This window comes from Ictidomys tridecemlineatus, chromosome 10 (assembly GCF_052094955.1).
Source record: "Ictidomys tridecemlineatus isolate mIctTri1 chromosome 10, mIctTri1.hap1, whole genome shotgun sequence".
NCBI classification, from domain to species: domain Eukaryota; kingdom Metazoa; phylum Chordata; class Mammalia; order Rodentia; family Sciuridae; genus Ictidomys; species Ictidomys tridecemlineatus.
The window spans coordinates 123,957,952-123,981,845 of NC_135486.1; the positions used below are offsets into that span (position 1 = coordinate 123,957,952).

A 23,894-nucleotide genomic window follows, 5' to 3' on the forward strand; every position below is an offset into this window, starting at 1 on the left:
AACAAATTTAAAATCAGCATACTATAGTGATGCAGCCACATCAGTGTATATAAATTCACAATAGCCAAGCTATGGAACTCTTCAACAAATGAATGGATAAAGAAAATGTGGATGGGCTGGGGTTGTGGCTCAGTGGTAGAGCACTTGCCTAACGTGTGAGGCCCTGGGTTCAATTCTCAGCACCACATATCAATCAATCAATCAATCAATCAATAAAGGTCCATTGACAATTAAAAATATTTTTTTAAAAATGTGGCATATATACACAGCCATAATAAAGAATGAAATTATGGCATTTTCTGGTAAATGGATGGAACTGGAGACTATCATGCTAAATGAAATAAGCCAATTCCAAAAAAACACATGCCAATTGTTCTCTATGATATGCAGATGCTAACACACAATAAGTTGGGGGGGTAGAAGTTCATTGGATTAGACAAGGGGAGAGGGATAAGAATAGGAAAGACAGTAGAGTGAATTGGACATACCTTTACTATATTCATATATGAATACAATCAAAAGAATGGGAAGTTATACTCCATGTATGTATAATATGTCAAAACATACTCTACTGGTATGTCTACTAATTTTTTTAAATGTGAAAAAAAAATGTGTCTTTCAAAGATGTTCATTGTGGCAATGTTTTTGTTGACAGCAAAAAGTGACCCACCAATGGAAGCAGCTGGTTTCACTGTTCAGGTGTTTATCCTGAACTATCCAGGCCAAACCAGGTTGGCCATGCCCCAGTACTAGCTTGTCACACAGCTCACTGTGTTTGCAAGTTTGCTGAGCTGAAGGAAAAAGACTGATTGCTGTTCTGGTAAGAAGCTGGAAGATGGCCCTAAATTCTTCAAATTTGGTGATGCTGTGACTGTGGATAAGTTCCAGGAAAGCCCATGCGTGTTGAGGGCTTCTCTGACATCCTCCTCTGGGTCATTTTGCTGTTTGTGGTATGAGGCAGACAGTTGCTGTGGGTGTCATCAAAGCAATGGACAAGAAAGCTGCTGGAGCTGGCAGGGTCACCAAGTCTGCCCAAAAAGCAAAATGAATATCATCCCAACCCTGTTACCCCATTTTTTTTAATATATAATTATTTTTTGATACCAGAGATTGAACCCACTGAGCCACATCCCCAGCCCTTTTTCTTTTGTATTTTATTTAGAGACCTCGCTAAATTGCAGAGGCTAGCTCTGAAATTGCTCCACACCTCAGTTTCCCTAACCCTGAGATTACAGGCGTGTGCCACCACACCAGTCTTCACCAGTGGTGAAGAACGGTCTCAGAATGGTTTGTCTCAATTGGCTTTTTAAGTTTAATAGTAAAAGAGTGGTAATCTCGGGGCTGCCAGCGCCCAGCCCGAGCAGTTTCCTGCTTAGGAGGTGATGAGCCACCTGAGAAAATAAAGTCTGAAATAATTAGAGAAGAATTAAGAGACAGAGCTAAGAGCTAGGAAATAGTTTTAAAAGGCAAATGGAGCTCCTGATAGGTTCTTCAGCCCTGGTAGGAGCTAGATCAGAATGAACTAGAAAATGGCTCCAGTCCTTTATTTAAGGGAGAACACATCCAAGGTAGGGATAGGGTTTCAGCAGGAGGAGCCTTGCTTCTCCATATGGCAGGGGAGTTGAAGCAAACAGTTGATTGGCACCTTGAAAAGCCACACCTATCTTTGAGAGGCTCTGTGTCTATGTGGGCTCCAGCAGGTTACCCTAACTCCAGTGCAGTGCTGAACCTGGCAGAGCTAGGTGGAATATCACATGTCCTGGGTATCTCCCCAGCAGGAGTGCTGCTGTGAGCCCCCAGATACCAGATTTTCCCACCTAAAGGCTTCCACACAGATTTTAGCTCATGCACAGTTCATGGTGGCTTCCAACAACTGGTTAATGATAACAATGCATGTAAAGCCGTCAGCAGGAAAGGAGAATGTTTTGTGTTTGTTGCTGAGGGCCATTACCAAGTAGGAATGACGCATCGAAATTTCCTTGCCAAGCGTACCCCATGCTGCTTAGAGGACATTCGATGGGACATTGCATGCATGCTTTAATAAAGTGACCTTGCTCAAGAACCAAGGCGGATCTGGGTTTAGAGCTGATCAGGTTTGAGGAAGTAACCGGCTCCTTGAGTTTAAGGCGTTGCCAGTTTAAGATAATGGGTTTTAGGGAAATTGGAGATTGAAGATTATTGCTGGGATTAGAGTGTTCCTGTTGCTTGTTCCAGTTGGTGAGATTAAAATGGGATTTGGAGATAGCCTTGTGGAGTAGGTGAATTGTGCGGGAGACGGCAGAACGTTTTGCCCCTGGACCTGTGTGGAGGCGGTGTGAGAGCGGGAATAAAGAATTGCTGTTTGAACCTACAAAGGTGTGTGGTGGCTCGTGATTCTGGTGCCAAGCCGAGACCTTGGCAGTTTGTGGGGTTGGGGGGGGGAGCAGTTTTAAATTAGGGTATTTTTAATAATTATTTTATTTATTTTTATGTGGTGCTAAGGATTGAACCCAGTGCCTCACACATACTAGGAAACGCTCTACCACTGAGCTACAGCCCCAGCCCTTAGGTTATTAGGGTTTTTTTTTTTTTTTTTTTACTGTGGGGATTAAACTCAGGGGCATTTGACCACTGTGCCACATCCCTAGCCCTATTTTGTATTTTATTTAAAGACAAGGTTTAACTGAGCTGCTCAGGGTCTAATTGAGCTGCTCAGGGACTTGCTTTTGCTGAGGCTGGCTTTGAACTCATGATCCTCCTGCCTCAACCTCCTGAGCTGCTGAGATTACAGGCATGCACCACTGTGCCCATCTAAGTTATTAGTTTTTAAAATCAGTACTTTTTTTTTTTCAATATTTTTTTTTTAGTTTTGATGGACACAGTACCTTTATTTTATTTATTTTTATGTGGTGCTGAGGATCGAACCCAGTGCCTTATAAGTGTTAGGCAAGAGCTTGCCATTGAGCCACAATCCTACCCCATTAAAAGCAGTACTTTAAAAAAAAAAAATATATATATATATATATATAGCTGTAGTTGGACACAATGCCTTTATTTTTATTTATTGTTATGTGGTGCTGAGGATCAAACCCAGTGCCTTACACATGCTAGGCGAGCGCTCTACGACTAAGCCACAACCCCAGCCCCAAAGCAGTACTTTTTAATGGAAACAACTGGACCCATTAAAACAAAAGTTAATGGGGGTGAGTGAAAAAGACAACTCACTAAATGGGAGAAAACATTTTTCAAATCATATATCTGATGAAGGATTGAATAATACCTGGAATATATAAGGATTTTCTACAATTCAACGACCACAAAACAAAACCTCAATTTAAAAATTGGAAAAGGATTTGAAGACAATGGCCAACAAGCACATGAAAAAGATGCTCAGCATCATTAGGAGAAGGTGTATAAAACCCACAATCAAATTCCACTTCACACACATTATGGTGGTTATTAAAACAAACAAAAAAGCAAAAATAAATGTTAGCAAAGATTAGGATAAATTACAGTCTTTAGGGGTTGTGGATATAATAGCTCAGTGGTAGAGCAAGTGCCTAGAATGTCTGTAAAGCTCTGGATTCAATCCTCAGACAAAAAAGAAAAAATTGGAACCTTGTATATTGCCTGGGGTAATGTAAAATGTTGCAGCCATTATCAAAGACCAACAAAGATGTTGTGTCCGCCGAGAACTAAAAAAATAAATATTAAAAATTCTCTCCTCTCAAAAAAAAGAAAGAAAGAAAATGTCCAAATCCTCTCCAAGTTCTTTTTTTTTTTTAATATTTTTTCAGTTATATATGGGCACAATATCTTTGTTTATTTTTATGTGGTGCCGAGGATCAAACCCAGGGTCTCACACATAAGAGGCGAGTGCTCTACTGCTGAGCCACAACCCCAGCCCCCTCTCCAAGCTCTTTCTTTGGGATCAGCAAGCACTATGCTGGGGCTTTTCAGCCCGGGAGTTCAATGATGTCTTAGCTCATTTGTGCTGCTATAAAAGAATATCTGAGACTAGGTAATTCCTAAAGAACAGCAATTTATTTCTCAAAGTTCTGGAGGTTAAAAAGCCCCAAATTAAGGACTGCTAGCATCTGATGAGGGCTGCTTTCTGCTTCCAAGATGATGCCTTGAACAATGAGTACTCCAAAGGGTAGCAACACTTCATACTCACATGGCAATTCATTCCCATTCCTAAATTAGGAGGCCTCAAAACCTCATCACCTCTTAAAGTCCCTCCCCCCTCGATATTGTCACATTAGCCAGTTTCAATATCTGAATTTTGGAAGGAATACATTCAAACACCACACAGTTTCTGTCTGATGTGATAAAAAAGTTTTGGGCAGGCATGGTGGCACATGCTTGTAATCCCAGCTACTTGTGAGGCTGGGGCAAGAGTATGTAAATTCAAGGTCAGCCTGGGTAACTTATGGAGTCCCCCGTCTCAAATAAAACAAAATGGACTGGGAGTATAGCTCAATGGTTGCACCACACTGCAAATGTAATTATTGCCTTTGAGTTTAAAAATAGTTAAGATAGATAAGGAGGTGACTCATAGTGGGGTAGAGAGGGAGAGCATGGGAGAATTAGATTAATTCTAGATAGGGCAGAGGGGTGGGAGGGAAAGGGAGGGAAAAGGGATTAGCAAGGATGGTGGAATGTAATGATCATCATTATACAAAGTACATGTATGGGGGATGGAGCTGTGGCTCAGTGGTAGGGTGCTTGCCTAGCATGTGTGAGGCCCTGGGTTTAATCCTCAGTACCACATAAAAATAAATAAAAGTATTGTGCCGCAGTCTTGCTGGGCAAAATAACCGGGTGTGTGGGGGGGGTGACAAGCAACTTGTGAAGGTTGAAACAGCGGGAGCCGCTTTATTACAGGACAGCAGAGGTATATATACCCAACCGATTATACACAGCTTGTTTCAATTAACATCATCTAGATACAGTTATCAGCCAATAAGGAATCTCCATCATCTTAATGGCTTAGTGGCGTTACTTCACAAACCACTCCTCCTGGCAAAGTGCCAGGCACCATCTTGACTTGGTTGTGGCCCTCAACAGTATTGTGTTCAATTACAATGAAAAAATAAATAATAAAAAAAAACTAAAGTATATGTACGAAGAGTTGAATCTGGTGTCAACATACCTTATATACAGAGATATGAAAACTTGTGGTATATATGTGTATTAAGAATTATAATGCAAAAACAAGTACATGTATAATGGCATAAATTGGTGTGAACATACTTTATATACAGAGATACAAAAAATTGTGCTCTATGTGTGTAATAAGGATTGTAATGCAAAAAAAGATACTATATAAATAACACAATAAGAAAACTAAAAAAAAATAGATAAAAGTGGAATTCATCATGATGTATACACACATGCACACAGCATAATTTGGTTAATTTTAATCTACAATTCCTCCCCTAACCATTCCTCTTTCCTCCCCTCAGTCCCCTTCCTTTATTCCAGTTCTCCCTTCTATTTTCATGAGGTCTCCCTTCATTTTTTATTTATTTTTTTTATAACTTTTTTTTTTTAAGATTTTATTTATTTATTTTTTTTTTTAGTTCTCAGCAGACACAACATCTTTGTTTGTATGTGGTGCTGAGGATCGAACCCGGGCCGCACGCATGTCAGGCAAGCGCGCTACTGCTTGAGCCACATCCCCAGCCCCTTCATTTTTTATTTTTTATTTTTTTTAAAGAGAGAGTGAGAGAGGAGAGAGAGAGAGAGAGAGAGAGAATTTTTAATATTTATTTTTTAGTTCTCTGCGGACACAACATCTTTGTTGGTATGTGGTGCTGAGGATCGAACCCGGGCCGCACGCATGCCAGGCAAACGCGCTACCGCTTGAGCCACATCCCCAGCCCCCATTTTTTATTTCTTATTTATCTCTAGCTTCTGCAAAAGAGAGTAAACAAACCCTTGACTTTGAGCCTGGCTTATTTTACTTAGCAAGATATTCTCCAGTTTCATCCATTTACTAGCAAATGACATAATTCCATTGCTCTTTACAGCTGAGTAAAATTTATGGAGTGTATATACCACATTTTCTTACCCATTCATCTATTAAGGACTGATTTCAAAACTTGGCTGCTTATTGTGAATGTGCTATTATAAACATTGATGTTGCTGAATCAAAAAGATAAATAAAATAAAAATAGTTAAGATAGAAAGTTTTACATTATAGCATATTGCAATTTTTAAAATAATGTACAAAAACCATTGAACTATAAACCTAAAGTATATAATATGTATATATGGGTAAGTTACATGGCATGCAGATTATATATGGTTCAATAAAGCTATTTTTAAGTTTGTAATTCTGATGTCCAATATATCACCCTTTTCCTTTATGAAACATGCTTTAGGTGTAAAATAAAATAATTCTTTCTAGCACTGGATCCTAATGATGTTCCCATTTTCTTCCCCAAGGTTTTCACATTTTACTTTTAAGCCTGTAATTCATTTTGAAATAATTTTTGTAATTTTTTTCTTATGCATGTCAAATTATACTATCACCATCTGTTGAAAGAGCTCCAATTAATTGTTTTGAATCTTAACAACAACAATAACAACACCAAAACCACTGGGAATATTTGTGTATCTCTTCTGGGTTCTCTAATCCATTCTACAGTCTTGGTTAACTTTAAATAAAACATCTCAAAAGTGATTCCTTCCCCTCACACTTTTTTTTTTTTTTTGTAGTTGTAGGTGGACAGCATGCCTTTATTTGTTCCATATTTTTTTAACTAGATGGGTAAAATACCTTTATTTTGTTTATTTATTTTTTAGTTGTAGACAATTCTCTTATTTATTTTTATGTGGTGCTGAGGATTTAACCCAGGGCCTTGCACATGCTAGGTGAGCACTCGGAGCCACAACTTCAGCCCTATTTGTTTCATTTTTATATGGTGCTAAGGATCAAACCCAGTGCCTCACACATGCTAGGCAAGCACTCTGCTACTGAGCTATAAAAGAATACCTGAAACTAGGTAATTCATAAAGAACAGTAATTTATTTCTCACAGTTCTGGAGGTTAGGAAGCCCCACATTAAGTGCCAGCATCTGATGGCAGTCTGCCAGCCCTATTCCTTCCTCTTTTATTTTATTTTTTAGTTGTTGATGGACCTTTATTTATTACATGCATTGCTGAGAACTGAACCCAGTGCCTCACACGTGCTAGGCAAGCACTCTACCATTGAGCTACAATCCCAGCCCCTCTTTATTCTTCAATTTTTGTTCAAGCTTTTCTACTTGCCTTTTCTTTTTCTTTTTCTTTTTTTTAATATTTTTAAATTTGTAGTTGGATACAATACCTTTATTTTATTTCTTCATTTTTATGTGGTGCTGAGGATCAAACCCAGCGCCTCGCACATGCTAGGGCAAGCACTCTATCACTGAGCCACAACTCAGCACCCCCCTGCCCTTGCTTTTTCATATAAATTTTAGAATAATCTTATCTCTATCTATTAAAAAATCTTGCTGGGATATTCTGATAGGAACTCCATTATATCTGTGTACCAAATAGGGAAGAATTGATTTGAGTCTTTTCTTGAGTCTTCTGCTCCTTTAACACAGCATATCTCTCCATTTACAGATATCTCCTTTGATTTCTTTTCATCGGTGTTGTGTAGTTTTAGGCATAGAAGCCCTATACACATTTTATTGGTTACTAATTATTAGGTTACTTATTTCTTTTTTTCATACTTTGAGAGACTGTAGATGATTTTTTTTCCCATGCTGAGTATTAAACACAAGGGCACTCTGCCACTGAGCTGCATCCCCAGCATTTCTAAAATATTTTTTTTCAGACAAAGGTCTTGCTAAATTGTTGAGGCTGGCCTTGAACTTGCAATCCTCCTCCATCAGACTCCAAGTCACAAAGTTTACAGTTGTGCAACATCACACCTGGCAATGATATTGTATTTTTCATTTCAATGTCCACATGTTCATTGCTAGTATTTAGAAATATAATTGCTTTTGAAAAATGTTTGTCTTATTTCCTTAGACCTTGGTGAACTTATATCCCTAGACCTTAGTTCTAGGAGTTTTTTTTTTTTTTTTAACTTTTGTAGTACTGGGGGTTGTTGATCCCAGGGCTTCATAAATGCTAGGCGAGCTTTACCCGAAATCACATCTCCCACCCCTTAGAATTTTTCTTGGTAAATTCCTTGATATTTTTTCTGTAGACAATTATGTAATCTACAAATTGTGACAGTTTTATTTCTTCTATTCCAGTCTGTATGCCTCTTAATTTCTATTTTTGCCTTATTATGCTGGCTAGAATTTCTAGGACTTTGTTAAATGAAGAGTTGTAATGTGGACATCCTTTAAATTTTGCTTCTCAGTTTTTGCTAATAATATACAAAATTTACAGCTGAAAAATTACACCTGATTTTTTTTTTTTTTTTTTTGTGATGCTGGGGATTGAACCCAGGGCCTTGTGCATTCAAGGAAAGCACTCTCCCAACTGAGCTATATCCCCAGCCCACAACTGATTTTTGCAATATAGACTTTGTATCCAAGGCAGAGCCAAATTAATTTATTAGTTGTAGTAATGTTATAGATTCCTTAGGATTTTTCTATGTAAATAATCATGTCAGGCACAAATGGAAATAATTTTGGTTCTTGATTTCTAATTCTCATGTGTTTCCTTTTTCTTGCCTTATTGCACTGGCTAAAAATTTCAGTATAATGTTGAATAGAAGTAGTGAGAGTGGACATCCTTGACTTGTTTGCAATCTTGGAAAGAAAGTATTCCATGTTTCACAATTGTGAACTTGTTTATAGATATATCTTTTATCAGATAAAAAACTTCCATTCTATTGAGTTTTAAATTTCAGTTATTGTGTTTAATTTCTGAAAATTTCCATTTGGGTCAGGCATGGGGAGCTGAGACAGGAGGGTTTCAAGTTGAGGCCAGCCTTCATAACTTAGACTCTGTCTCAAATTTATATTAAAAGATTTATGGGGGGCTGGTGGTAGAGCTCAGTGGTAAAGTGCTTGTCTAGCATGTGTGAAGCATTGGGTTCAATTCTCAGCACCACAGATAAAGTTCCATCGACGACTAAAAGATTATATATATTAACAAAACAAAAAAAAAGAGTTATGGATATAGTTCAGTGGTATGGAACCTCTGAGATAAGATAGGAAAGATAGCAGAATACAGCAGTCACTATGGCAATATGTGAAAACGTGGATGTGTAACCGATGTGATTCTGCAATCTGTATACCGGGTAAAAATGGGAGTTCACAACCTACTTGAATCAAATGTATGAAATATGATATATCAAGAGCTTTGTAATGTTTTGAACAACCAATAAAATAAAAAAAAATAGAACCTCTGAGTTAAATTCCCAGTTCTGAGAAAGAAAAAAAGAAAAAGTCCTATTTGTTTCTTTTCAGCTCTGATAGGTCATTTGATGTTGTTTATTTTTTCTCTTTCTTTCTTTCCCTCCTCCTCCTCCTCCTCCTCCTCCTCCTCCTCTTCTTCTTCTTTTTTTTTTTTTTTGTGTGTGGGGGGTATCAGGGATTTGAACTCAGAGACCCTCAACCACTGAGCCACATCCCCAAAATAAAATATTTTGTGTTTTATTTAGAGACAGGGTGTCACTGAGTTGCTTTAGTACCTTGTTTTTGCTGAGTTTTTTTGAACTCAGGATTCTTCTGCCTTAGCCTCCTGAGCTACTGGGATTATAGGCATGCATTACCATGCCAGGCTGATGTTGTTTCTTGCTCCTTACAAATATTTTTCAAGCTCATGTTTTATTTCTTTCAACATATACTCAGATATTTTATAATTTGAATATAATTCCAATATATTAAGTGTTTGTATGTCAGATTCTGCTTTTTCTTATTTCTCTATGTGGATTATGTTAAGGTCTGTAGACAAGTCAAAATAACACGTCGTATTTTTCCAGAGAAATGTTAGAGTTCATAAACAAGTCTGGATGGTGCCTGGCAAAATGCCAGAGGGAGTGGTTTGAGAAGTAACAAAAGTGAGCTATTAAGTGTGGAGATCCCTTATTGGTTGACTGATGTATATAGTTTATGCTAATTAAGATAAGCTGTGCAAAATGTATAAATAGCTCTGTTGTCCTACAATAAATGGCTCCCTCTCCTGCTGTATCAAGTACACAAGTTATTCGTCACCCCCTGCCCCCCAGCTATTTTGCTGCAGCCGGACTGCAGCAGATATTTTAACTTTATATTCTCCATGAAAACATTTTAGAAGATTTGTATTTGCCTCTTCCAGTTAACTAACATTGTTTGAGATAATGTTTCACTAAGTTGCCTTGATGTTGTGATCCCCTTGCCTCAGCTTCCAAAATAACTGGGACTACAGGTGCACACCACAATGTCCTGTTTCTATAGGCACTTGAAATTTATAGCTTAAGGGGCTGGAGATGTGGCTCAAGCGGTAGCGCGCTCGCTCGCCTGGCATGCGTGCGGCCCAGGTTGGATCCTCAGCACGATCCTCAGCACCACATACCAACAAAGATGTTGTGTCCGCCGAGAACTAAAAATAAATATTAAGAAATTCTCTCTCGGGCTGGGGATGTGGCTCAAGCAGTAGCACGCTTGCCTAGCATGCGTGCGGCCTGAGTTCGATCCTCAGCAGCACCACATACCAACAAAGATGTTGTGTCCGCCAAGAACTAAGAAAAAATAAATAAATGTTAAAATTCTCTCTCTCTCTCTCTGTCCCCCTCTGTCTCTCACTCTCTCTTTAAAAAAAAAAAAAAAAAAAAAGAAATTCTCTCTCTCTCTCTCTCCCTCCTCTCTCACTCTCTCTTTAAAAAAAAAAAAAGAAATTTATAGCTTAAGAGTATTTTTAAGGTGCTGAGGTTGGGACTCAGTGGCAGAGTGCTTGCCTAGAATGTTCAAGACACTGGGTTCAATTCTCAGCACCACATATAAATAAATGAATAAAATAAAGGTCCGGAGCTGGGGTTGTGGCTCAGTGGTAAAATGCTTGCCTTGCACATTTGGGGCCCTGGCTTCGATCCTCAGCACCACATAAAAATAAATAAAAATAAAATAAACATTGTGTCCATCTATAACTAAAAATAATAATAATAAAATAAATAAAATAAAGGTCCAACAGCATCTTAAAAAAAAGAGTATTTTTAACTGCAAAATTTATGTAATTTAGAGCTGCATATCCACCCCAGGTCTGGTGTGTCAACACAACTTCTCAGAAATAATTTCTTTCACTCTTTCTTCTCTACTCTCACCAAGATTTTTTTTTTCCCCAATTCCCTGAGGTGTCAAGGAAGCTGGGTCAAATTACTCTTGGTCTAGTGCTTTGGGATCCCAGCCTTGGTTGGGGGCTTCTCCTCTTAATTACTCAGCAGACCCTGGACTAGTTCTCTGTTCTGCAATGCCTGCTCCTCGGCTCCTAGCCTTTTCTACCTCAATTGATGTCAAGTCCCCCTTTAATTGTTCAGGCTAAATTCTTAAAGTCATGATTTTCTTTTTTTATTTTTTAAGTTGTAGATGAATAAAATGCCTTCGTTTTATTTATCTTTATGTGGATCAAACTCAGTGCCTTATACATGCTAGGCAAGCACTCTACCACTGAACTACATACAACTGCAGCCCCTTGAGATGGGATCTTGATATGTGGCCCAGGGTCAGAGCTCAATCACTTCTCTTGCCTCAGCCTCCCAAATAGCTGAGACTACGGTAACAGTCCACCAGATCTGGCTTAGAGATTAATTCCTCTCTTGATATCATCTCTACCTTCAAAATGCATTCAGTCTAACCACTTTTGGTCAGGCACTTGGTGAATTCATGTAATTCTGGTACTCAGGAAATTGAGGCAGGAGGATCACAAGTTTTTCCTTTGTTTGCTTTGTTTCTTTTTGAGGTACCAGGGATTGAACTCAGGGAGACTCCATCACTGAGCCACATCCCCAGCCCAATTTTGTATTTTGAGACAGAGTCTCACTGAGTTGCTTAGTGCCTTCCCATTGCTGAGGCTGTTTGAACTCTCCATCCTCCTGGCTCATCCTCCTGAGCTGCTGGGATTATCAGCATGGGCCACTGAGCTAGGTCAGATCACAAGTTTGTGACAGGCAATTTAGCAAGACCCTGTCTCAAAATAAAATTAAAATAGCTGGGGGCAGATAGCACAGTGGTAGAGCTCTCATGCATAAGAGATCTTCAATTCAATTTACAATACCCCTCCAAAAAAAAAAAAAAATCTGAGCACTTTTCACTACTAACCTGGTCCAAGCAATATTCATCTCCTGCACCCTGTACTATGCACTATTGGAATAACCTTTTAGCAGGTTTCCCTGCTTCTGTCAATATTCTCTTTCATTTGGTTCTAAACACAGCAGCCAGAGCAATTATTTTAAAACATAAGTCAGATGGAGTCATTCTTCTGCTCAAAATCCTGCAATGTTCTCCATTCCGGAGTAACAGCCACGCACACAGGACCTTGCGAAATCTGCCCTCTATTTCACTTTCTCATTTCCTCTCTCCAGCCCCTCTTTTCTTTTTGATAATGTCAACTATTCTCTCTGCCTGGACTGCTCTTCTCCTAGCTTCCTTCAGTTCTTTCAGATCTCACTTTCCCACTGGTGTTTAACCTGACCTCCTATTTAATGATGTGAACTGCCCTACTTCTTCCTCCCCCAAACCTCGTAACCAGCTTCTAACACACCACATAATGCATCGCCTCCTTTTTTTAGAATATAACCTTCAAGACTGCAGAAATCTGTTTCCTTCACTGAGCCAGGGACCTCACAACAGGCAGGCGCTCAATAAACGTTAAATGTAAAATCAAACGCCTATCCCTTGCAATACTACTAAAAAGACCACTACTAACATTAGCAGGTAGTGGGACGGGGCCAGAGAGCAAGAACTTGTTGCAGTACCTTCGACAGTAGGTACTTTAGAGACACCGAGTTTTCATTCCTCATAAGCCTTTTCCTCTGCTCAGTTCCAAACTCGCTACTCAACTAACCAGTTAAATTCCTTATTCTTTTTGTCCCTTAAAGGTCCTCGGCTTCAAGAACGGTTGTGCCAACACCAGCGGATTGCAGTAGGCGGGCGGTTAGTTTTGGCGGTTGCCTGGGTCACCGCACAGCTTCCCCCGCGAAGAGCTGAAGGGGAGGGGCGGGGCCGCGGTGGCCCCACCCCTAGTATAGTACGGCCTGGGATTGGCTTGCTTAAGACCACGCCCCCAACCCGGGCACGCTCGGCTCTCCCAGGTGTTGGCTGCGGAGGCGGGGTTCCCCTGCCTTAGGTCCAGAGGAGGAGCTTGGGGACCAGAGTAATTGTCACCGCCCGGCTCCAAGAAAGATGCCTCTGCCTCTGGGACCCCTCCCGGTCGTTCATTCAGGCTCATTGCAAGTTCGGAGGATCTGGGTCCAGGAAATCCTAAGAAATTTTGGACCCTCGACTAAGCCTGATGAAAGTGGAGGAATGGGACTCTAGGTGATCGCCAAGGATTCTACCCTTTTGACAGGACTCCCCCCCACACACACACACCTTCTTCTTTTGGTACTGGGGATTGAAACCAGGGGCGTTTTACTACTAAGCCACTTCCCCAGACCTTTTTTTTTTTTTTTTTTTTTTTTTTGAGACATTGTCTCACTAAATTGCTGAGGCTGGTCTTGAACTTGTGATCCTCCTGCCAGGCTTCCTGGAGTCGCTGGGATTAGTGAGCCATCGCGCCCCGAAGGGCTGACAGGCCCTGTTCTTACAGAATTCCTTAGGCTTGTTGGGGTTTGGGCTTCCTCATATGTAAATGCATAGGCACGGGGAAGCCTAGAACTGACCCCAGCTCTGGCACTGACTTGGGGGAGGCCTTGATCGAATCACATCCTATTTCTGGGATTGTTTCCTCTTCTTATTTCGAAGGGATTGGATTAGATGTCCTCTGAGGCCCTTTCTAGCTAATAGTTTTGATAACGTAAGTTTTTTTTTTTGTAAATGTTTAAAATGTTATACGAAGTTAAGATCTTCTCAGCCACCTGCACTTTCTGTATACTGAACTTCTAGAAAAGAAAGGTAAAGTCTAGGTTGGCAGCATGAAGTAAAATATCAACAGATCCCTGAAAGACTGTGCCTGCAACTCAGGAGATGCTGCTGGAGAGAATAATGGTAACCCCCTCATTTTGCAGAATAGTAAACTTGAATGGTGGCTAAGTCACAATATAAAGAACCCAGGTTTTCCAACTTTGTGACTATTGACTTTACACACTGTTAACAAACAGAAGGCAATATGTAAAAACAGGGAAAGAAAACCGCCCACAGATGGGCTGGGGATATATATAGCTCAGTTGGTAGAGTGTTTGCCTTGCATGCACTAAGGCCCTGGGTTCAATCCCTAGCACCCCAGTAAAAATAAAATTAAAAATTGTCCACAGAAATAGAAACTAATTTGCAGTACTTCCCACTTTCATCTATTTAGGATTTCTTTTTTTCTTTCTTTGTGGTACTGGGGACTGAACCCAGGGGTGCTTAACCACTGAGCCACATCTCCAGCCCCCTTTTTATATTTTATTTAGGGACAGGGTGTCACTGGGTTGCTTAGGGCCTCACTAAGTTGCTGAGGCTGGCTTTGAACTCTTGATCCTCCTGCCTCAACCTCCAGCACCACTGGGATAACAGGTGTTATCACATCTGTGTGTTAAGCCATCACACCTGGCTTACTTAGGATTTCTATCCTACCTACATTTATGGTTACTTTCAAAGCAAAAATGGAGTGATAAAAGGTAAACAGATCTCCCTCTTGTTTTTCCTGTTACTTTTGTCCCCTTCAGAAGCGGTTCCAAATACACCTTCACATAATTGTCATTGATCACTCAACCACCTTCCAAAAAGAGCAAAGGGGGGAAAAAGCCAATTAAAGCCAAACATAGTATGTGTCATTTATACAAAATGTCAAGATCTTTTTAAATATTTTGTTTTTAGTTATAGTTCGACACAATAACTTTATTTTTTATGTGGCGCTGAGGAATGAACCGAGCACCCCGCTCGTGCTAGGCAAGCACTCTATCACTGACCTACAACCCCAGCCCCAAAATGTCAATATTAAGGAAATTTACAGAGGCAGTACATTAGTGGTTGCCTAGGGTTTGGGGAGGGGGACTGAGGAGAAGCAAGAAGTGACAGCTAAGAGACACAAGATTTATTTTGGAGAGATGAAAATGTTCTAAAATTGATTATGGTGATGGCTGCACACCTGTAAATATTCTAAAAATCAGTAGGTTGTACACTTTAGGCAGATGAAGTATACGGAATATGATTATATCTCAATAAAGCTGTTAAATCAAAAGCAACATCCCAGGAAGCAATGTTTCTTCCCTTTCACTCTTGGGAGATCTGGGGTGCTCTGCTGGACCTTCTGGCCCTGCAGATGATTTCCTGGATCTCCGAGTCTGCCCATCTCAAGCTCAGGCACCATTTTATGCTCTGGCTCATGTAATTGAAGGAGGCACCACAGGCTGTCCCTCCAATAGCCACCTCATTTCTTAGTTACCCATGATGGAATTGGGATTGTGGAGGGAAGAACAGAAATGGCAGAACAGAAATGAGTCTTGTGCACATTCGGAAAAGTGAGAAACTTCCTTGGGCAAAATTAGAAAGAATAAAAAGGAATGGTGAAAAGGAAAAGGACTTTCATCTTTTGTGAGTTTTTTTCTTCTTGTACTAATTCAAGAATGACATATCATATTTAAGTAGCTTTGCAGTTTCCTTCCTGGAGGGAGCATCATTTTAATAATTTATTCCTGCCGGGCACATGCCTGTAATTCTAGCAGCTCAGGAGGCTTACGCCGGAGGATCAAAAGTTCAAAGCCAGCCTCAGCACTTTAGCAGGGCTCTAAGCAACTTAGTGAGACCTTGTCTCAAAATAAAAATTAAAAAGTGCTGGGATGTGGCTAAAAGTGGTTAAGTGCCCCTGGGTTCAATCTCTGATACCAAAAAAAAAAAAAAATAGTTTTTTGTTTATTCCGGATGCCAGTTATTAAACATCTACTTCCTTTATGTCTTTACTAAAAGTCTACCTTCTCAGAGAAGTCCCCCTGGCCAACCCATACAAAATTTTGACATTTTCCCTGATCCCCACACTTCCTATCTTCCTTTCCTCACTTTATTTTCTCTTTTTGTTTGTTTGTCTGGTTTAGTTTGGTTTTTATGTGTCTTCCTTAGTAGAATTTAGGCCCTGAGGAGCAGAATTTCAGCCTGGGGAAATAGCTTAGTTGGCAGAGTACTTACCTTGTATGTGCAAGGCTCTGGGTTCAGTTCCCAACAGCTAAAAAAAAAAAAAAAAAGCAAAAAATGATGAAGGCAGGATTTTTAAAAAATTATGGTTTGTTCAATAATCATACCTACAGTGCCTAGGAGCACCCAGAATAAGTACTTAATGTGTTTATTGAATGAATAAATGAATGGACTAATGTACTGGGCACTTTATAGTTAGGGATAGATTTTTGTGATAAAGAAGAAAAGTTTTGGGGCTGGGGATGTGGCTCAAGCGGTAGCACGCTCGCCTGGCATGCGTGCGGCCCGGGTTCGATCCTCAGCACCACATACAAACAAAGATGTTGTGTCTGCCGAAAACTAAAAAATAAAAGTTAAAAATTCTCTTAAAAAAAAAAAAAGAAGAAAAGTTTTACAAGGATATTTTATAAAACTTACCTATTTCTGGTTATGAGGCATTAGTTTTCCCTTCCATAGACCTATCTACAAGAACACTGAAGTACAAGAAGAGAAAGTGTAGAGTGACATTTAGGCAGTGAGGGACTAGGGTGGTGAGTGTTAGATGCTTTGTGACCACCAAGCCTGGTATCTGATCCACACTTTCCCCCTCAGCGTCAGCTTAATGCTCCAAAAATTATATGACGTTGGAAGCCTTCACATCTCTCTTCTCTAAAATAGGTTAATACCTTCATATTTATAAGATATCTATGAGATATAATATGAATGTCAGGCCCTGGTATACAACAGGTATTCAATAAGTACAATTTCTCTCTCTACCCTTTAAAAAAAAATACCTTTATTTATTTTTATGTGGTGCTGAGGATCGAACCCAGTGCCTCACACATGCTAGGGGAGCACTCTACCACTGAGCTACAACCCCAGCCCTCTCTGCCCTTTCTTTGGAAAGTGGCTTCCCTCTGTTAGTGTAAGCTTGTTACTCAAGACTTTGAAGCTACATTTTCTCTCAGCTTGGTAAAATAAATACAAATCTGAAGTTTTCTCTTTAGACTTTTTAATGTTTTCTTGCTCCTGATGGTATATATTTTGATCTCTTAGGCAGGGAGTTAAAGAAGTATGGTAGAGAAAATTGAGGAAAAAGAGTTGGGGTCCCAATCCCAGCCCAGTCCTCAATGTTTTAAAGGAGCATGGGGGCTCTGGAATTGGTCTGTGTGCATTTGAAATCCTGGCTCTGCTTAGGCAAGCTTCCTGGGCACAGAAACCCCAGGCTTGTCATCTGTAGACTAGAGATAGTCAGTATTATGTCATGGAGGCTAAAAGGAGGTCATGGTATGAAGCTCTTGGCAAGTGCTTGGCTGAAATAGTGCCTCAGTACTGACAACTATCGTTGTCACTCTAGAGTTTGGAATTCAGAATCAGAATCCAGCTGGATGTTTTGCTCACAAGGTCACGTGGATACAGCTGAGCTCTAGAGGTAGCTTCGGCTGAATCCTGAGCAGAACCTCTAGGTCAAGTGGTCTGTGACATGTTTCCCGCTTTCAGGACTGAGTAAGGCCTCTCCTCTGTTTTCTTTTTCATTCCTCTGTACTATTAAGGTTTGGGTGGGCTGTTTCCAACTTTGGCACAAGAAACTTGTCTGGGGCGCCTGGCTACAGCACATTTCCTCCCACATCACCTAATGTCCACTATGTGTCAGGCATTGTGCTAATCACTAGGTCAGTGCAAAGACAGATACAAAGGCCTTAGAAACTAGAAGACATGTGCATGACCATGTTTAACCAGGTGATATTTATTGACTACCTACTAAGTACAAGTCACTGTATAACATTATGATGTTATGTTTAACAGTAAGACTGTGATTTAAGGACAGATACAGAAATCCAGGGGAGGGAGAGGTAATAGTGATATGGTCATACCCACCCAACCCAGTCCCTGGACTCCAAAAGAGTTGCTGGGGTGGGTGGCTGGATGATGGATGGATGGTTTGTTGTCTGGGAAGACTTTGCAGAGTAAAAGTAGCTCTGGACCTTGCTAAATAGAGTTTACTCACTGGAGAAGGTAGAGCAGAGCTATAAAAATCTGTGAAGCATCTAATCTAGCTGTGTTGACTAATGTAAGGCTGGAGTGGCAGCTATGGGGTCCAAGAAAGAAAAAGAAATGAATTAAAGAGACTGGGTACATTCTCAGTTGTCTTTTAAACATCATCTCTCTTGTCTAACTTCCACATGTATACTTAGGTAGAGACATGAGTCCCAGAAATGTTCACTATTATATGAAAACCATCAGTGCAAGCACAACAGCTAACTCTCAGGCTCAGAGACAGGAGGTCTTGGGAGTGGTGAAGACTATGGCAAATTGGGAGTCATAGCCCTGTCTAAAGGGGGCAACCACTTCCCAAATTAAGCCAGTTACTGAATGCAAAAACATGGACCAACTGTGCTGGCACTATTGTTTCAAAAGAAACAATAAATTTGGACTTTTTTTCCCCATGTTTTTTGTTGGTGTATTATAGTTTGCTTTTTTTTTTTTTTTTTTTTGTGTGTGTGTGTGGTACTGGGGATTGAACCCGGAGCTTTGTGCATGCAAGGCAAGCACTCTACTGAGGTATATCCCCAGCCTGGTACATTATAGTTGTACATAATGATGGGATTTGTTGTTACATATTCATGCATGCATACAATGCAACAATACAATTTGGCCAAGCACTATCCACAATCCCACTTTTTTTTTGGGGGGGTGGGATTGAACAATCCAGGGTCACTGAGCCATATTCCCAGTGCTTGTTTATTTTTATTTATTATTATTTTTTTAGAGAGAGAGAGAATTTTTTAATATTTATTTTTTAGTTTTCGGTGAACACAACATCTTTATTTTATTTTTATTTTCATTTTAATAAAAATTTTAAAATATTTTTATTTTTATTAAGATGGAACCCAGCACCCCATGCATGCCAGGCAAGCGCGCTACCACTTGAGCCACATCCCCAGCCCCTTCTTTTTTATTTTTCATTTTGAGACAGTTCTTATTAAGTTGCTAAGGGTTTCTATAAATAAGTATGGCTGGCCTTGAACTTATTCTGCCTCATCCTCCTGATTTGCTGGGGTCCACCATCATGCCTGGTGGAAATTTGTATTTTTTTTTTTAATACTTTTCAGTTGCAGATGGACACAATACCTTTATTTTATTTATTTATTTTTATGTGGTGCTTTGCATCAAACCCAGTGCCTCACGTGTGCTAGGTGAACGCTCTACCACTGAGCCACAATCACAGCCTCAAATTTTGATTTTTTCAAGAAAAATATCGCCTAATTTTAAAATAAATATCGAATTGAAATTCTGCTGGCCAGTGGAAACCAATTTTCAGTTAAATCTGTCAGTTTATGAACTCTACTTAAGGAACCAAGAGAGGTCAGGTTAGAAAGGTAAGCTGGAGAGCGAGAAAAGGAACCACTTGATGCAAGGGTTGGGGACTCTACAAATGGTTTTTGAGAAAAGGGCGGGGCTGGGGATGTGGCTCAAGCGGTAGCGTGCTCGCCTGGCATGCGTGGGGCCTGGGTTGGATCCTTAGCACCACATACAAACAAAGATGTTGTGTCCGCCGATTAAAAAAAAAAAAGGAGAGAAAAGGGAGAAACAGTCGAGATGGCAGGTTACTTTAGTGAGACAGAAGGGTCCAAAAATGGTGGCAGTAGGACTGGAAAGCGAGGTTAGTTGCAAAAGATGAAGACGGAAAGAAATGTGAAGCAGGACAGGGGCATAAGTACATTTATTGTCAGGCACCTGACCGGTTGCTCCACGCGGAGACAGTGGCAGGAGAGGGTCGCAGCAGCAACTCCCCCTTGAGTATCACCTTTAATAGGCCGGGATCATGGCCGCGTGTTAGCGGCGGATTTGGCCCTTGTCACTGGCATAGCAAGTATCACCTGATTTTGCAGAAGGCAAGTTACTGTTTCTTGAGCACAAAGAGCAACTTTTTCTCTCTCAAGGAGAGAACGGAGAGCAGCAAGTCTCTACGGATTGAGAATAAGGACAGTATCCAGAGAGTAGGGGTGGGGAAAGGAGGATGGCTGTAGTTAAGCCACCAAAGACTAATATGATAAGGTGGGGACCAGGGAAGTGGCTAAGAGTGGCAGGTAATTAAGGTAACCGAGGTCCCAATTGGACTGAGGATGAGCCCTCTGCTTGCCAAGGGGAAGGACAGCCAGTTTGGTTTCGGGGTGTCTGAGTTTAGAGAATCTGGATCGGGTCGCGGCCACCCCGTGGAGGGTCCTGAAAACCTCTTCACAGATCTGCCTGGTGGCTGCCCTGCGGATGAGCGACCTTGGACAAGTCTAGTTATCAAACAGCCCGTAGGGACACCCCGCCACGACCCGCAGGGCGGTTAAGAGGGTGACAAGGAGGCGGCCAGGCCCGCCCTGGGGAAGTGGAGGAACGATGGCTCCTTACCCGGGGCCTCTAGAAGGCTCAAAGTCACCTGAAGGGCCCTGCGCAGCGGGCTGAGTCCTTCCAGAAGTCCCTGCCGCTGCGGGCGGCCGCCTGGGCCCGCCGCAGGCAGCCTCGGGTACCAGAGGACCCGCAGCCGCAGGGCGGCCGAAGGTCCCCGGAGAGGCCCGCCCCGCTGCCCGCACCCCCTCGGCCCCCGGCCCCTCGTCCTCCCTTTCCGGGGCTCAGGTGGGGGCTCCTCCTCCCTTCGCCCTCTAGGATGGGGGCCCCAGGCCGCAGCCCGGCGCGCAACCTGGCGCGAGCGTCCAGCGCCGAGCCCGGAGCCAGCGGGTCGCAATCCCGGAGTCCCGGCCACTCGCAGGAAGCGCGCGCGGCTCCCGCCCACATGGGGCCTCTCTAGGAGCCCGGGGCTGGCGTCTCAGTGGGAATAACCCCTTCTGCTCCAGCAGGCTAAGTGGTTCTCTGGAGTTATTCGTCCACGTTCTTCCCGAGAAGGGCGGAGCAGTCTATTGTGTCGATTCGGGACCCTTCGGTTGATTCTAGGGCCTGCATCTACAGGCCCTAGAATCAACCGAAGGGTTGATTGATACCCCGAGTGGGCCTCCTGGCGGGTCTCCTCCTTTAAGTTACTAAACCTCTCTGAGCCTTTGCTTTCTTATATGCAAAAGAATCGTATTTACTTCAAAGGGTTACTGTAATGAACACCTGTAAATTGTGTAAAGCACTTAGAAGAGTGCCATAGAGTAAGTGCTCAATAAATGCTAGATATTATTTTCCTCATTTTTACTGCTTCAAAAAGACCCCTGATGGAAGATCAGTTTTGTGACCCGAAAATAAGGATCGTGAACCAGACATAGTGATGCATGCCTGCAATCCCATAGATCTGGGAGGCTGAGACAGGAGGATTGCAAGTTTGAGGCCAACCTAGGCAATTTAGTCAGACCCTGTCTCACAGTAAAAATGAAAGGTCATGGCGGGGCTCGGTGGCACACACCTGTAATCCCAGCGGCTGGGGAGGCTGAGGCAGGAGAATCACAAGTTCAAAGCCAGTCACCAATTTGGCAAGGCCCTAAGCAACTTAGAGAGACCTTGTCTCAAAAAAAGAAATAAAAAGGGCAGGGATGTGACTCAGTGGTTAAGTGCCCCTGGGCTCAATGCCTGGTACCATATATATGTGATATAGATCTATATCAGGCATGATAATTAATAACAATAATTAATAAATAGCTCTGGGAATGCAGCTCAGTGAGAGAACACACCTGGGTTCAACCCCTAGTACCTGCCTGTGGGTGAGCGCTTTCTATGGGCTAGATTCCTTAGGTGTTTTATCTCTATTATCTCTTACCACAGGGCCTTCTGTGAGGGGAGCTTTATTAGTCCCATTTCATGGATTAAGAAATTGTGGTTAATAATGGAGTGCATGTCAGAGTCTGATTTGAACTCATGGCCCCCTAATTCCAAGATGCATGATCTTTCTTCCCCACATTGTATCTGTGATTTGGGAAACTTTTTTTCAGGAAATTCCAGACTAAAGCATCCATCCCATGGGGCTGCCACAGACATGGATGTCTAGTTAGTCAGAGCTGAGGGGGCTGTACAAAATCACCTAATTCCTACAACAGGATAAAAATCCATCAGGAATGGTGCTGCTGCCCAGAGAGGACCCCACTCTTGCTTGAAGATCTTATGATCTGGGCTGGGGATGCAGCACTTGCCTCACACATGTAAGACACTGGGTTTGATCCTTAGCACCGCATAAAAATAAATAAACAAAATAAATGTATTGTGTCCAATCTACAACTAAAAAATAAAAATTAAACAAATGTGTTAAAAAAAAACTCTTGACCCTGAGACTAAGCAAGAGATAGAGAGGCATTGAGTAAGCTTTTAAAGGATACAGTAAAAGCACATTTTGATGTGCAAGCCTGATATTTCACCCAACTAGTGGAGGCTTCGGAAGAACAGACATCACCTACTGGCCATTTCCCTCTGAGCAATTTCCACGTGGCTCCATGTTAGAGCCTCTACAGGGCCTCCATTAGAGTCTCTGATCAGCCTCTCCTTTCTTCCTTTCATTCCCTGCAGATCTTGGACCCTAGGAATTAGCAGGCAGTCATAGAAGGGGGCAGGTATGGGGAGAAGAATTTCTCACTTCCTTGCCTTTGGCCATGAACCTCTGCCTGGTTCAAGCTTTGAGCAGGCAGATGTTGCCCATCTCATCTCAGCACCCTAACCCTTGAGACAGCGTGGGGCTTTCCCTAGACAACCGCAAGAGAGCGGTTTTGTAAAGCTTCCCTGTTGGTGGCACTTACCTTGCATCAGGTTATTTCCTGTGGGCAATGTCAGGGAGTGAGCATCCCACAGAAAGCACAAGGACCCCCCAAAGAGCATAATACATCTCTAGGTTCCGACTATGTACACTTTCTTGACTGCAAGAAAAATCATATCCATACAGTGTGTGTGTGTGTGTGTGTGTGTGTATTTGTTGTTTGATTTTTAAAATTTTATTGGTTATTTTTAGCTATATATGGCTATAGATTGATTACATATACTTTTTTTTTTAAAAGAGAGAGTGAGAGAGGAGAGAGAGAGAGAGAATTTTTTTAATATTTATTTTTTAGTTCTCGGCGGACACAACATCTTTGTTGGTATGTGGTGCTGAGGATCGAACCCGGGCCGCACACATGCCAGGCGAGCGCCATACCGCTTGAGCCACATCCCCAGCCCGATTATATGTACTTTTAATAAGTTTTTTAAAAAATGTTTTTTGGGGCTGAGGTTGTGGCTCAGAGGTAGAGCACTCGCCTATCATGTGTGAGGCACTGGGTTCGATCCTCAGCACCACATAAAGTAAAATAAAGACATTGTGTTCACCTATAACTAAAAATAAATATTAAAAAATAAAAATAAGAAATATTTTTTCATGCTTTTTTTTTTTTTAATGGGTCTTTACTATGTTGGATAGGCTGGTCTTGAATTCCTGAGCTCAAATGATCCTCCTATCTCAGCCTGCTGAGTAGCTGGGATGACAGGTGTGTGCCACCTGTCATCCCAGCTACTTTGAGTTTTTCTTTTTCATCTCTTTTTATATTTTGAAAATACAAATCCTTGTGGTCCTTGCAGACTGTGTTAAACAATAGCTCACAGTAGCCAGCATCCTTGGGTAAGGCTATAACTCTGAACTTAAATTTCTTCAGCATGAAATAGGAGTAGCAGCCACAGGTGTGGTGGTACATGCCTGTGATCCCAGTGACTCAGGAGGCTGAGGCAAG

General features: G+C 41.5%; 1 long non-coding RNA gene across 1 annotated transcript; it reads right to left on the reverse strand.

Moving 5' to 3' along the window:
• Positions 1 to 1,139: 1,139 nt before the first annotated feature.
• LOC144367493 (uncharacterized) lies at positions 1,140 to 23,397 on the reverse strand. Its single transcript, XR_013426928.1, has 2 exons — positions 19,960 to 23,397; positions 1,140 to 16,273 (listed from the first exon to the last, which is right to left on the reverse strand). It is a non-coding gene; the product is annotated as an uncharacterized LOC144367493 (long non-coding RNA).
• Between the last annotated feature and the right edge of the window lie 497 nt (positions 23,398 to 23,894).